At 34.4% G+C, this 14,455-nt stretch overlaps 1 long non-coding RNA gene and 1 pseudogene across 1 annotated transcript; one reads left to right on the plus strand and one right to left on the minus strand.

The window, feature by feature from the left end:
• The first annotated feature begins 444 nt into the window (after window positions 1-444).
• LOC149542372 (uncharacterized) lies at window positions 445-6,034 on the plus strand. Its single transcript, XR_016355460.1, has 2 exons — window positions 445-581; window positions 5,560-6,034. It is a non-coding gene; the product is annotated as an uncharacterized LOC149542372 (long non-coding RNA).
• A 164-nt stretch (window positions 6,035-6,198) lies between these two features.
• Window positions 6,199-7,448, minus strand: LOC149542373 (cyclin-dependent kinase B1-1-like; annotated as a pseudogene).
• Window positions 7,449-14,455: the final 7,007 nt, after the last annotated feature.

The raw sequence follows: 14,455 nt of genomic DNA on the forward strand, positions 1-14,455 counted from the left end.
TCCGAAATGACAAACAATAGAGAACTCCAACAAGAATTCGTAGTATAAAGAAAATAATCCAAATCGCATGCCTAAAATTACAAGGTGGTCTTATAAAGGTCTTCGGGGAAACTTCCTGAAAGATTACAAAATGGCAATAATTTGACTAGTACTAAAAATAAATAGTGGGCCCGAAAGATTAAAAACATTGATTCTCAACCACATAACAAAATATTATTATTTAATAATATTGAGAGACATTACATTTCTAATCAAAACATCATTTTATTAACATATTATAATCAAAATATTAAAGTACATCAATATATTATAAAAATAATGTCTTTTATATTGCACTGACTCCTTCTCGAAGAGAGGGTTAAAGGGTCGCTTGTCAAAATAAAAATCATAGAGGATGAAATTACGCCCAGATCTTTTCAGCTCCTGAGAGAAATGTGATTTTTTTTCGAACAGAAGGAATTCATGAATACATGGTTAGCAAGAATTTCAACAAAGGTGTTAAAAAGTATGCAAAAAATGAGAACACAGACAATGCATGTGGGCTACCAAGCATAGAAGGAGTTGTCAAACCAGGCCAGCGGGTAAAACAATTTTCCAGAAGCCTATATTTGAAGTTATACTGAATTTAAAGTATATACCTTAAAGTGTAAATGCAGAAAATTGATTTGATCTTGAAAATTGTTTGTATAATTTATATTCTTGGTTCACAGAGACAACTGCGGAAATTAGAAAAAGAAATTAACTGGATTGTCAAGAAAGTTTTTTAAAAATATATACTGCAATTCGGAAGTAGAATTGGATTTTTTGTTCTGTTGGAAGAAAATTGACAAGGATCAAACAAAAGAAATGAAAATTTTGAAGAGACGTTGGCTTTTGTGGAAACAAATATAATAAGAAACGCCCAGGGTTCGAGGATGAATTAAAGGACAGCCAGATGGAGAATGATGATTTCAGACCTATGTTTTGAGATCCATCAAGAAAATATCTGCCAAAGAATTAAATATAGATAGTTTCCACTACCTATAGTGACACTGATGGCGGTCTCCTTTTGTCTATGTTGATCATCATTTTTAATGGTAGTTGCGCCCTACACAGCCAGTTACAGTGACAGTGATCTCTTTTTTAATTTTGTTAGCATGTGATATATATTGTGAATGCAACTTGAAATGTAATAGACCCTAGCATTACTCAGAACCTATGTTCCCCCGAGTTTTCAGGACTAGGATGACAGTTTTTCTTTGGGTCAATTTTGGAGATAATGGGAGACGACAAATGGGAACCGCTATATAACAATATGGAAATTAAAATATATAGAGAAATTTAAAATATTTATATGAAAACATGGATAAAGCATGTAGTTACACATACTAGAACCTTAAAATATAAGAATCAGCAGAATTCTTATGCCAAATTTGTATTACTTTGGAGTCAAAGTCTAATTTGTTCTAGAAGTTAAAGTCAAAGTCTCCTGGGTGTCCCCAATTCTCCGAGACATTTCCAAGACAGGGATGGCAGAAAATATTTTGGAGATGCGTCCTTGGGTAACACTGCTCAAGACAATAATCTCTCACTGACCTTGGATGCTCTGTCGCTTGTATCTTTGGCTTGCAAATTCTGTTCTGAACTATAATGCTTTGTCTAATCTGATCTGATCTGGATTATATCCTCTATGTTTCCTTTTGGTTATTTATTATCAATTCAAAACCTGATCTATACTTTATTCAGAATGTTGGAAATTTTTGTTCAGATAATTTGAAATTGTCAACTTTGGGGATTTTAGTCATTAAGGTATTTTCAAGTTTATCTAGATGCTTTCCCATTCATATTTCCATATGTCCATAATGGAGATGTTTTGAGAACTTGGGAACGGTTAGGGAACATTGTCCTCCACCTCTTTTTTGTTCAGATTTTTGACTTGGTGGTCAGCACCTTCTTTGAGATTCATGTCGTAGAATGGGGTAAATCTGGCATTTGTATTGGGTATTAACAATTTGAACTTTTGGTACAACCACAAATGCATCCAACAAGTGGTATTAGAGCCTTGGATCATGGATTAGAGTCTCTCTTTAGTGGGTGTTGAATGCTCATTAGGTACTGAGGGGGACATCACTGAGGAAAAAAGTTGGAAGTCCCAAGGAAAGTCAGGGATGTCATAGTAGCTTGTCCCTAGTTCTGTGCAAACAACGAAGTCAAAGAAAAATACATATATTTTAGCATTTCGGTGGGATGTTGATTCTGAAGATGGGACCGAGGCTCATGAGGAGGAGACACCACGAGGATTGGTGTGGGAGTTTCATTAGATGAGGATGCTCTTCTTCCCACTGGCTACGACAAAGATGACTTGAATTTTGATGCAGAGTTGGCTGAATCAGAATAGGAGCAGCAATGTGCTTTGTTTACTTTTGATATATTTTGATTTTTATATTGAAAATGAAACTATATGGCAGCACTAAGCCTTTGTGTATTTTAGTTTTGTACGCTAAACCTATTTACATATCTTTTGACACTGAGTTCTGATTTCTGAATTCAAATGCATATTGTGTTTTGATATAATGAAATGTTGTAAACTTGTATGCTAAGGTTCTATGATGTTTAAATGAGATGCTTTATCTATATTTTCATATAAATGTCATGTATATTGACAAATTTCCTTATATATTTTAAAATTTCCCTATATTTTATATAGTCATCCGCTTTGTTGCCCCCCACCTCGAATTTTAGCAACAAAATTTTCTATCCTGAAACCTGTTCCTCTGTCCCAAAAAAACTCAGCATAACACAAGGTATTTTCACTTGTAACTTAGTCTTAAATGTGAAAAAATTACATTAACAAACCCACTCCATAATCTCTTATTATTCTTGATCAAATGTAAACGAATTAGATTGCCAAATTCAGTCCATAATCTCTTATGATTCTTGTTGTAGTTCTGGTTTGTGTTAATCTAGATATTGGCTTAATCCCAGATGACCAGGGATTCGTGTACCATGTTAAAAGGTGAAATAATGGAAGATTAAAGGGCTTTAGGATTTCCTGAAGTCTGTGATCCTTTCTATACAACTATTACTCTTGTGTCCAACTGTCTCACACTTCACAGAAGATAACTTTGTAAACCTTACTTCCAATGCAGAAATATAACCACTACAAAATTCCTCTATAAGATAATCTAAGTCATTGGCTCCTCAGGATAATTCTAAGCCATAGGTCGTTTCAGGAAACTAGGATTATTGCATTTTCTTAATTAGCGAAATTGAGATGATTTTGGGAATCAAAGCTCCCACCTCTCAAGTTTTTTTGACGAAAAGTATAAGCATTGAACAATAATCAGGAGTTATATATGGGCCCGGTATGTTATTAGCAAGTGTATATTTAGAGGTCATTCACGTGACCCTTCTTGTCAGACCAGAAATAACAACATCATCTCTGAAACATCAAAAAATTCAACAAAATATTTTAGCAGGAACCCATGGATGTTTAGGAATTTTAGTTGGATTCCAGATCTTAGATAAAAATTGATGAAGTAAATGCAACTTACATGCTGGTAAAGCTTTCTGTTGGGATGTGAAGTCTAACAGTCATATGACTATTAGTTATATCTCTTATTAGTATTTGGAGAGCTTTCTATAAATGACTGCTTACAGTCTATGTACTTTGTATTTTATGTACTATGCATTTTAGATTGGATTAATATATTGTATATACTAATACCCTACTTAAGAGAGGATGTATGCAATTGCCAAACTACCATAAAATTACATCTATTGTGTTTTGTCTTCTTTGTATTTTATTCACAAATGGTTTCTCCATTTGTTTTCCACAGTAAGGTTGAGCAGAGATGGAAGAAAATGAAGTTGATTTTGTCATTGACGATTTTTTTGAAATGTAGGCTCTGAAGAGAATGATGTTGTACCTGGAAAAACTAATAGAACTTGCCATATTTATAGGTGGGATGACTAAGAAAATAAGCATGAAGCAGAATCAGAAGAATGATTTAGAAGCTCAAAGAAGATTAAGAAGCTCCCTAATTTAAGCTTGGTGCAATTCACGGGTGATGTGTAACATAGGAAAGGCATCATGGAAGAGTTGGGGAAGAAGGTAGATGCAGACAAAAATGGCAAGTCTACAAACAACCGGGTGTTGGTCATTTATGAAATGATTTCTCTTACTTCTGGTTTGAGCCTCGATGATCCGAATAATTTGCTTCTAAAATTATGGCTTGATACTCGGGAGGAAGTCATCGGAGTATGCCCAAAATTATGGCTTGATACAAGAGATATGTCAATGCCCAAAATTTCTGATATAGGAATGTATTTTGAGGTCTGCAGAAAGTAGCTTATTTTATTATGAACTGATGGGTTAGTTTGTGCCTACTTTTTTGTAGGAGAATAATTTTTTGGCTTCAATTTGGAGAAAAATTCATTTAGAGTGTGCTGGAACAAAATTTGACTGAGTTGAGATCTTTTTAAGGTCTATTTGTTCTCTGAGATTCGAAATAGAAAGCAGGGGATACTAGTGTACATGGCTGTGTCGGTTGGACTTCGCCAAAGAGATTGTTGAGATATGAAGGCCAACCAATGATCACATGACTATACATTTCCGTTCATCTCTTCTATTTGAAAAGCTTTCTATAAATGATTGATTGTATAGAGTATAGTGGATTGGATTAATATAAACTAATTGTATAGAGTATAGTGGATTGGATTAATATAAACTAACTCTATGCCAAAGAGTGGATTGAGGCAATTACCAAACCACATATTGTGTTTTGTCTTCTTTGTATTTTGTTTACATTTCATTTCTCTTCTTGATTTAAACTGACACTTCTTTCCCCTTCTATGACTGTACATTTGGCTTTCAAATATAACTCTTCCATAAAAGGTAGATCAGTTCATCCATTCAAATCATGTGAATGTTGGTAGTTTGTGTGTTTGTTACACGAGTGTGGAATTGGGTATTGGCTACAAGCTTCTATAGCAGCCATTATGCAATTAATGAAATGTCTTGTTGAATAAAGTTTTATATGTTGTGAATTAAATCAGAGAAGTGAATTGTTTTCCTCGGATATTTCATTGTGAAAACTGAACCCATATCGATGAGGTGGACATTCTGAATAAAAGATGTGTTAATGAGTGGTGTGGATATGGTATTGCACACAGAAAGCAGAGCCTTAGAGGAAAGCGAAAGGAGAAAGGAGTATCTAGTGATGGAAAGCGTTTGATTTACTATATTTACAATCCAATTGAATTTCTGAGCTGCTTAATTCATGTAGTTAATAATCCTGAATTTGGAGAACCTCAGTTGAGCCATTTTACTATGACGACAGCAACACCATTTTCACAATTAATAACTTTGGTATATGGTATTAGTTTCAAAGTTTATTCTTTAATCTTACAATCATCTGGTGTTCAAGGCTGACATATAGTCTGAAGTTTATAGAACTTATAACGGTGGACTGTGATTTGAATTAGTTGAACATATTTTTCCAAGATTGTCTACATATGTGTGTGTGTATCAGACTATTTACTAGTAATACTTTGGACTTTCTTGATTTGAAAATGTAGGTCAAGTTGGACCATCGGAGTATTATCTGCAATTTTCAGTCATAATGGGTATGTAGCAGATCAAGGTATGGGATATCTTTGGAATGCATCCATTTGAAGTTATCGAGCCAACAATGACTTGGATAAGCAAGATTGACAACCACGAGAAGCAGGATTGAAAGCAGAAATTCGCCAATCGGCACCAGTAAAAATGTCACAATGTGTTGAACACAACTTTGTGTTGGCAGTTGGATATCATTTAGAATGACAGGCGTTTCCAAGTCTCAATTCTGATGATTGATGTTCCAAATTCTAAATTCCATCTCTATGTCTAGGAGATGGTTAGAAACTTTTGAAAGATTGCATGTGTATGAATGTCTATATTAATAGGGGAATGTGTGTTTGGTGTATTCAAAACTCTTTAGCCACAGAAACTAAAATACCGCAATGCGTGGAATGGTTTCAATATTTGAAATTGAATCATGTTATAATGAAATCTATGGCTGACACGAATTTTAATTAGAAGGCTTGTAAGTCGTTTTTACACTTTCCTGCAAAATCGTTTCCCACAATACAAATTATGCAGATATGTAAAAGAACATCTTGACAATCATAAACTGATATGAGTTCATACAAATAAAGATTCGCATTTCTAGGGTATTAGTAAAACAAAGTGAAAAGCTTTTCATTTCACCCATTACAAACAAATAAGCTTTCTTTTCCAAAACTCACAAATGGAAAACCCATAAAAGAAAATCATACCGCGGGCAAGCGGGCTTGTCTTACAAATTGGCATAACCATAGGTTGTAGGCAAGCACTAGTAGCAAGAAGTCTCATAGCCTGTTGAGCTCACATTGGTTTTACACTCCAAGAATTAAAAACCATGGAAACAGGAGAAATAAGGATGGAGAAGGCACTGTTTTGCTGTTAATCTTTTGTTGGAATCCACCTCCAATATCTTCAAGAGCAAATCCACACCTATTGAGCATCCCATCTTTTTAGCTGTACTTTCAAGCCGATTCTGCAAACCAGACCTCCAGCCACCACATCCCAAAATATTTGTCAAAAGCTCCACACGGATATTTGTATAGTTTAAATCTGATAAAGCATCCCAGTATTTGTCCATCATCTCCCAGGCAGAACCTCCCACATGCTGAAATACAATACTTAGCTGCTCTTCTGGAGATTTCCCACAAAACAGGGGTTCTCCTATGACCATCTCTGCAAAAATGCATCCCAGTGCCCAAACATCAATTGCAAAGCAATTGTATGTTTTTTGTTGAAGTAATAATGCAGGTGCTCTATACCACAAGGCCACGTATTCTTTCCCATTTCTTTCTATCACACCATTCTTTTTATCCTTCACCATCTTTGCCAACCCAAAGTCTGCGAGCTTAATTGTGATGCCTCCTGCCTTGTTAATAGAGAGAAGACAATTATTGGGCTTGAGATCTCTATGTGCGACACCCATGTCATGGCAATTGGCCACACCACAGCAGAGATCCCAGATTAGCCGTTTCACCATCTCAGGCCTATTGTTACTTCTTAAATAATAATTACGATATTCATATCCTCCATGCATGATTTTCTTGATGAATGACAGGAGATCCATATCCATAAACTCCATAGCAATATAAGCAATTTCATTTGCAGCCATACCTGAACTATTGTTGGTGGTTTCCTTGAGGAAACAATCGTGCACTATTTATGCATTACCACATCTAAGAATCTGCACCACATATGGACTGGGACATAACAACTTCAGTATCTTGCTCTCCTCAAATGTATCATCAGTGCACAAAGATGTTTTGATGGCCACTGTATTTTCCGTGTTGATATCCACAGCTTTTGATACTACTCCATAAACCCCACGACCTAAAAACTTTGTCAACATGTAATTAATCTCCATCAAATAAACTTCAAAATCTCAATTTGAGGGATCAAGTCTTGTTGAAACAGCTGAGATTAATTTGGTCGAATGGATACTCCTCAATCTAAGTCCCAGCCTATAAACTTGTGTTCGTTGATCTGATAACAAACATTCTTTATGGTGGCCCTCGTGGAACTAGGTTGATGACAGGCTTTGCCAGACAGCCTTGCTTGCGAATCTGAATCTCCATAAAAAAAATTTTAAAAATTAGTTGGCAATATGCTGAATGAAAATACTTCAAAATAGGAATTTGAAACATTTCCAATGAAATTTATTTACAGGATTAAATTTATAAACATAGATATGTTTACACTATTCCAATATTAGAATGTTAAATGAAAGGAAAAAGTGAAATAATAAAAATAAGAACCTTGGTAGTACAGATTTATCATTTCACTTTTGTTGGATAGAATAATAAAATATCATTTTATATTTTAATATAATTTTTTAACTTTGATATATTTTGATTATTTATTCTTCATAAAATTTAAGTAATTTTTTAATGTAATTAATAATCTTTATTTTTGTTAATACAGTATTTTGGGAATGTTCTTTTTATATAGTTTAATTTATTTTTATATTTATGATTGTTTTGAAATAATTTGTTTTTATTTTATCAGTAAGAGAACTTTTTTAACATGCACAAAAGACTGATTGACTTTGGAATACACCCATGTTAAGTGATATATTCATGTAATTTAAAGCTAATCTTGGTTTTTTTTACATGATTCATTTTATAAGATTTAATTACTTTTCTAGAAGGTAGCTTTTTTTTACTTGCATGATAGGTGGAGTGACTTTGGGATAAGGCATGTATAGGGTCTCAAGTCCTTATATTTATATTAACAATATAAATAAGTGAATATATTGATATAAATATTTGTACATTTGACGGTCATAAGATTTTAGTCCCTGCCAGAGATGAAGTTTGCATGTGTTGTATTTGCAATTAATCTTTCTGTAAAAACCGTTCCAAAATTTTTTAGCCTATGATGGCTTCATTTCGTTTTACTTCATAATTTATTCTCCCACAATTGGTGCACATCCATACCTTAAAACTATCATTGGCATTCCTTCAGTTGGTTTGCCCATTATAATCACTGGAATTGAACTGGAATCCGATAGGAATGAATTTAAAAACAAAATTTTTAATTTGAATTCGTCAAACTCAAATTAGAATTTGAGTTTCAAATTGAAATTGAAAATTTGTTAATTGCACTTTAAGAAGTGAAATTAGAATTTGACAATTGAAATTAGAATTGTTCCACCTCAAATTCAAATTCCAAAACCCCATAATGCACTAACTTCCTCTCTTCCCTCATAGGCAACCACAGTGGCAAAGCCTCACAGGAACCTGATATTGACACCTAGTGGATAGCCAATGCCAACCAGTATTCCACATGGTACAATTAAAGCTTGCTACTAATTTTAAGAATCAAATCTACCTATCATTCATGTAAGTGTCAAAACTAATGTGATCATTTTCTCCTCCACAATTGATATTTGCTAAATTCTATCCATTATACCTTTTGAAGAGATGTGTAATGTTACTTTTCTATATGCTATTAGGGTACCAATGGTGCTCAAAGCTCAAAACAATTAGATGGTAGAGTACTGGAAACAAATACTATATGCTCTTTCTATCACATTCTGATTGTTTTCTTCTAGTTTTCGAAGCAAATATACCAATCTCCATCAATAAAGGTTATCAAAAAATAAATTAAAACTATTTTATCTAAGGCCTTTGTAAATTTTTTACTCTCTTGATTTCATCTTCCAGAAATAAAAAGAAGATAAAAAAATTAGGACAATTTTTTTTGAATGCAATTGATTCCAGAAACCAAATACAATCCACTACAAACAATGCAAGATGCACCCAAAAAAAATTTGTTATCAATATAAATCCTGACCAAATCAAGAGACAAATATAGGATGAGGAAAACATCTTGTGAAGCATATGTCTTCAAATTTATTAAGAGGACTTATCTAACGCATTGAAGTAAATAAAACCTCACAACTAATGAAATATATATATTTTGTTTCAATGTATTTGTATTGAGGTTTTAGAATTTTTTAATGTAAAAAATCTGAGTATTTTTTTATGTTTTAATATACTACTTCTTGTTCAAAGATACCTTAGGGTTTAAATCATCTAATTTTATTATCTTGTGATGATTTTTTTAATTTATTAAATATTTGAACTTGCTTATAAATACATCAGATTTTAAATCATATAGTTTTTTTTTGCCTTGTGATGATTACAATAAAATGTTCCATTTTTATCCCTTCTATCTTATCAACATGACAAGATTCAATATGGCTATTTAGCATGACCATTTTCTTTTTATTATTCTATTGTCAGTTTAAGGTTTGGTTTTTATATTTTAAATGTAGATAATTTATATTTTAATGTTTTATTATTGGTTTCTTGGACTTAGTGATAAATGCTTCTAATTTTAATTCATGTAATTTTATTACACAATATGTCCCATTTAGCTCCATTTTTTCTTAATCAGGGTGAAAATATTTATTAGTCCCTACCATTAAGGCAAGAGACTAAAGTTTTCGATAGACTTTTTATGCATTAGTTGGTTTCTTAGAAATCACCTAGTCCACAATTTCCCATTTAACCTATGGTCAGCTAAAAACTTATCATTAAACAAAATTACTTCATTTTAATTTCTATTTTATAATTGGATGTGATCCTTTTTTATGGCAATCTTTTTATTTTCTCACTAAAAATTAGATAAAAATAGGACTTTAGATATGTCTTTTTCTATAGATGTCATCTGGTATTGTGCATGAACTTCACGTGCTTCTCTATGGTGCATAACTAGAAAGATGGTACAAAAGTGGCCAATATAAGTGCATGCAATATTGCATGATAAGAATTTACTTTCCATAGCTTCATTCTAAAAGCATTTGCAAAGATAAATAGATTATTATTCCCTGCATGAGACTATAGTTTTCACTACCCTATTTTTTGATTAGTTGAATTATTGGAAAAAGTGTTGAATGAAAATAATAGTGCAAACCATAGTTTTTCAATAATCTTATATTTTTACACATCTAGTAAATTCATATTATCAGTTTCCTATTGGCTAAACACTATTTTGAGGTAGGCATTTTTGACACTAGCAAAGCGTCACACATGCATACCAGGGTATGTGCAAGATCATGGTCAACCAAACTATGGCCTTAAGTTGCAATGAAAAACTAGCAAATTAGGGCTATGTCAACTTGACACATAATTTTAAAGTGGTTTTGGACTTTATATCAAAAAGTTGTAAGAAAATAATCTGTAGAAAATTGAATGTAGTTTCTAAACTACTAGGCCTTATCAGGAGAAAAAAATATTTGATTGGTCAAAAGTTTGGATTTTAATGCACTACTACAAAAATTTTAGGGCAAAAATAAAAAGTAGGTGTATGTATGACCACCTTAATCAAAATCAAATGATAATTTTTTTTAATATAATTATAGATATAAAAGTAGACTCAGGCCTAGATGTGATGCATAGTTTTGAGTATTTTTATTCCAAATAAATAATTAAATATGAATTTTCTATTAAAAAATTTTTGAAAAAAATAATCCCATGTCTGACTACCTTAACTAATTGAAAACTCTACCAAATTAATTTTTTTCCCTTATACTAGGCGAAGCATAGAATGTGATACAACATTTAGATTTAAAAAATGTTATACCGTTTGAAAGCTATAGCTATTTTTCAATTAGTATGTCAATCAGCATTTTACAATCATCTTCATTGAAAATTAACTAATAAATACTTATCAAACTCAGAATTTGACAGCAATTATATCGATGGAATCTTGAGAGTGTTATAAAAAATCTCTTTTTGTTTCATTCAATTTTGATGAAAATAACATTGTCAGATTGCTACCCAAAGTCTGAGTGTTAGTAAAACCCTTCTCAAACACATTTTTTGGGTTGAAAAAATAGGCTTGGTAAATGCTAAGCCTAATCAGATACCCAATGTCCTTTGTTGGTAATGGAAGATCTTCTTCCCCTTTGGCATCGGTTCCGGTGGTCTTGTAGCTGCTTTTGAGAGGTCTTTGCTTTCAAGGAACCCAATCTTGGACCGCAAGCCCCTTGCCCTTCGTCTGTCTACCGACACACAGGAGATTTTTCACAATTCTTCTGTCTTTTTAGCTAAAATCGGGTGTCCGATCACTACGACTTTTCCAATTGCAATTTTTGAGGGAGGGGAATTTGAGAGAAAAAAAAAATTTCCAATTGCAATTTTGGAAAGAAATTTGAGAGGGAAACTTTAGAGGGTTTTAGAGGGAAATTTATTTGGGGGAAGTGTGGAAATTAATATTATTATTACATATGATTATGATTATTATTATTAATTATTATTATTACATATAGTAATATGTATAATTATTATTATTAAATATAATATAGTTATAAATATAATAATAATAATTATAACTAAATATAATATAGTAATATATGTGATAAATATTATTATTAAATATATATAGTAATATTATATGACTATTATTATATATAATAATATATATAGTTATTATTATTATTAAATCTATAATCTAGTAACATATATAATTATTATTGTTATATAATATAATAATAATATATTATTATTATATTAAAATATATAGTATTATATTATTATTAAATATAATATTGTCATGAAATGCATTGAAAGGGGTCATAGGTTAACCTATGACCCCTCTCAACACATTGGAACCAACCAAATGTGTCCTTAGGGGTCCTAGAACCCCTAGGGACATAGGTTGTCGTGAAATGTGTCGAGAGGGGTAATAGGTTAACCTATGACCTCTCTCAACACATTAGAACAAACCACATGTGTCGTTAGGGGTCCTAGGGCCCCTAAGGACATACATTATCATGAAATGCATCAAGAGGGGTCATAGGTTAACTTATGACCCCTCTCGATGCATTAGAACCAACCACATGTGTCCCTAGGGGTCCTAAGGCCCCTAGGGACATACGTTGTCATGAAATGCATTGAGAGGGGTCATAGATTAACTTATGACCCCTCTCGACACATTGGAACCAACTAAATGCATCCTTAGGGGTCTTAGGGCCCCTAGAGATATACATTGTCATGAAATGCATCGAGAGGGGTAATAGGTTAACCTATGACCCCTCTCAACGCATTAGAACCAACCAAATGTGTCCCTAAGGGCTCTATGACCCCTAGGGACATAGGTTGTCATGGAATACATCGAGAGGGGTCATAGGTTAACCTATGACCCCTCTCGATGCATTGGAACCAACTAGATGCATCCCTCAAGGTCCTAGGGCCCCTAGGGACATACATTGTCATAAAAATGTGTCGTCTTGACACATTGGAACCAACCAGATGCGTCCCTAGGGGCCCTAGGACTTCTAGGGACATACGTTGTCATGAAAATGCATCGAGGGGGGTCATAGATTAACTTATCACCCCTCTCGACACATCGGAATCAACTAGATGCATCCTTAGGGGCCCTAGGGACATAGGTTGTCATGAAATGTCTCGAGAGGGGTCATAGGTTCTCGATGCATTAGAACCAACCAAATTTGTCCCTAGGGGTCCTAGGGCCCCTAACAACATACATTGTCATGAAATACATTGAGAGGGGTCATAGGTTAACCTATGAACCTTCTCGATGTATTAGAACCAACCACATGTGTCCCTAAGGGTTGTAGGGCCCCTAGGTACATATGTTGTCATTAAATGCGTCGAGATCCTATTACCCCTCTCAATACATTAGAACCAACCAAATGTGTCCCCAAAGGTCATAGGGCCCATAGGGACATACATTGTTGTGAAATGCATTGAGAGGGGACGTATGTTCCTAGGGATGCATTTGCTTGGTTCCAATGCATCGAGAGGGGTCATAAGTTAATCTATGACCCTTCTCGATGCATTAGAATCAACCACATGCATCTCTAAGGGTTGTAGGGCCCCTAGGGACATAAGTTGTCATGAAATGCATCGAGAGGGGTCATAGATTAACCTATGACCCCTCTCAACACATTAGAACCAACCAAATGCATCCCCAGGGGTCCTAGGGCCCCTAGGAACATACATTGTCATGAAATGCATCGAGAGGGGTCATAGATTGACCTATGACCCCTCTCCATGCATTGTAACTAACCAAATGCATCCCTAGGGCACCTAGGACCCTAAGGGACATAGGTTGTCATGAAATGCATCAAGAGGGGTCATAGGTTAACCTATGACCCCTCTCAACGCATTAGAACCAACCAAATGTGTCCCTAGGTGTCCTATGACCCCTAGGGACATATGTTGTCATGAAATGGGTCGAGAGAGGTCATAGGTTAACCTATGACTCCTCTCGATGCATTTGAACAAACCACATGCATCCCTAGGGGGCCCCTAGGGACATACGTTGTCATGAAATGCATCGAGAGGGGTCATAGGTTAATCTATGACCCCTCTTGACTCATTAGAACCAACCACATGCATCTCTAGGGATCGTAGGGCCCCTAGGGACATACATTGTCATGAAATGTGTCAAGCGGGGTCATAGGTTAACCTATGACCCCTCTCAATGCATTGAAACTGACCAAATGTGTTCCTAGGGGTCCTTGGGCCCCTCAAGACATACGTTGTTGTAAAATGTGTTGAGAGGTGTCATAGGTTAACCTATGACCCCTCTTGATGCATTAGAACCAACCACGTGTCCCTAGGGGTCATAGGGCCCCCTAGGGACATATGTTGTCATGAAATGCATCGAGAGGGGTCATAAGTTAACCTATGACCCCTCTTGATGCATTAGAACCAATCAAATGCGTCCTTAGGGGTCTTAGGGCCCCTACGAACATATGCTGTCATGAAATGTATTGAACTGCATTGGAACCAACCAAATGCATCCCTAGGGGCCCTAGGACCCCTAGGGACATAGGTTGTCATGAAATGCATCAAGAGGGGTCATTTGTTAACCTATGACCCCTTTTGACACATT

The sequence above is a fragment of the Cupressus sempervirens genome, chromosome 8 (genome assembly GCF_028749045.1).
Source record: "Cupressus sempervirens isolate cs-2001-9-10 chromosome 8, ASM2874904v1, whole genome shotgun sequence".
Classification (NCBI taxonomy): Eukaryota; Viridiplantae; Streptophyta; class Pinopsida; order Cupressales; family Cupressaceae; genus Cupressus; species Cupressus sempervirens.